The sequence below is a fragment of the Brassica napus genome, unplaced genomic scaffold (assembly GCF_020379485.1).
Source record: "Brassica napus cultivar Da-Ae unplaced genomic scaffold, Da-Ae ScsIHWf_806;HRSCAF=1155, whole genome shotgun sequence".
Lineage (NCBI taxonomy): Eukaryota > Viridiplantae > Streptophyta > Magnoliopsida > Brassicales > Brassicaceae > Brassica > Brassica napus.
This window is the reverse complement of record NW_026016852.1, coordinates 1-2,446: the sequence shown is the minus strand read 5'-3', so window position 1 is coordinate 2,446 and position 2,446 is coordinate 1.

The window sequence follows — 2,446 nt, the reverse complement described above, 5'->3', positions numbered from 1 at the left end:
ACAAGGTTCCGAACCTCTTTGACCTTCATAATATGTTAGTGAAAGGATGCAACTATGCATTAAAACAGTATTTTCATTTTTTTTGAATTTTTCAAAATCTGTGTGTTAACCCCTACGAAAATATTTAATATTTTGGTAAATTCTCTATATACTGAAGCTAATGATATTAGTGTTTTTTTCATTTTCTTAACACATTCTAATTTCTTACTACTAATATTAACCTCTCTTTCGTGGTACATGGGAATCGTTTAATTTTTGTGTCTATTAATTAGTAAAATTTCAAATTACTCCTAAATTGGTGGATTAACCACTGTAAAACCGCTATTCACTATAAAAACGGAGACAACAAAGGTTCGAAAACTCTTTGACCTTCATTTAATATTAGTGAATGATGCAACTATGCATGAAAACATACTTTTAATTTTTTGAATTTTTCTCCCAAATCTATGTGTTAACCTATATGAAAATATTTAATTTTTCGTTAAATGCTATATATATTGAAGCCTAATATCTTTAGTACTGTTTTAAAATTTCCAAGCATATTCAACATTTGTAGTAATGTATATTAAACTCTCTTTTATGGTACATGAACATCGTTTATTTTTTTTTCAATTAATTTAGTAAAACTTCATAATACTCTCTATATTGGTAGACTAACCACTGTAAAATCGCTATCTCTAGGAAAAACGGACACAACAAATGTTTCAAACCTCTTTGACACATTATGTCATTGATGGATGCAAACTATGCATTAAAATGGTATTTTCATTTTTTGGAATTTTCTCAAAATCTATGTTGTTAACCCTGCGAAAATATTGAATTTTCGGTAAATGCTCTATATATTGAATCCTAAGATCTTTAGTATTGTTTTAAAATTTCCAAGGACATTCTACATGTGTAGTAATTTATATTAAACTCTCTTTTATGGTACATGGGCATCGTTTTAATTTTTTGTCATATAATTTAGTAAAGCTTCAAAATACTTCGTAAATTGGTAGACTAACTACTATAAAATCGATATTCTCTTGAGAAACGAAGACAACAAAACTTCCAAACCTCTTTGACCTTCATCATATGTTAGTGAATGATGCAAGTATGCATTAAAACAAAATTTTCTAATTTTTGAATTTTTCTCAAAATATATATATTAACCCCTACAAAAATATTGAATTTTTTTGTAAATGCTCTCTATATATGAAAGCCTAAGATCTTTAGTATGTTTTTAAATTTCCAAGCACATTCTACATTGTACTAATGTATATTAAACTCTCTTTTATGGTACATGAGCATCGTTTCAATTTTTTGTCAATTAATTTATGTAAAACTCATAAACTCCCTAAATGGTAACAACTTCACTGTAAAATCGTATTCTCTAAAAAATGGAGATAACAATGTCCAAACCTCTTTGACATTCATCATATGTAGTGAAGGGATGCAACTATGCAAACATAGTTTTTTCATTTTTTGGAAGTTTTCTCAAATTATGTGTTAAGCCTGCGAAAATATTGAATTTTTCGGTATATGCTCTAATACGAAGCCTATGATATAGTAGTTTTTTTAACTTCTAAACACATTATACATTTGTAGTAATGTATTTAAACACTATTTTATGGTACATGGGCATTGTTTTAATTTCTTGTCAATTAAATTAGTAAAACTTCATAATACTCCCTAAATTGGTGGACTAACCACTATAAATTCGATATTCTTAGAGAAACGGAGACAACAAAGGTTCCAAGCCTCTTTGACATTCATCATATGTTAGTGAATGATGCAACTATGCATTAAAACATAATTTTCTTATTTTGAATTCTCAAATTATATGTTAACCCCTACAAAAATATGAATTTTTCTGTAAATGCTCTATATAGAAGCTAAGATCTTTAGTATTGTTTTAAATTTCCAACGCATTCTAATTTGTAGTAATGTATATTAAACTCTCTTTTATGGTACATGAGCATCGTTTTAATTTTTTGTCAATTAATTTAGTAAAACTTCATAATACCCCCTAAATTGGTAGAGTAACCACTTGTAAAATCGCTATTATCTAGAAAAACGGAGATAGCAAATGTTCCAAACCTCTTGACATCATCATATGTATGAAGGATGCAATATACATTTAAAATTAAATAGTTTTTTCATTTTTGGAAGTTTTCTCAAAAATCATATGTTAAGCCGGACGAATATTGATTGAATTTTCGGTTAAATGCTCTTATATATGGAAGCCTATGATATTTAGTTTTTTTTTAAAATTCTAAACACCTTATATATTGTCAGTATGTAATTATATCTGAAACACTATTTTAGGTAATGGGCCATCGTTTTAATTTCTTGTCAATTAAATTAGTAAATTCTTAAAATACTCGGTATAATGGTTTAGACTAACTACATCAAATCATATCTTCTTGGAAACGAAGACAACAAAACTCCAAACCTCTTTGACATT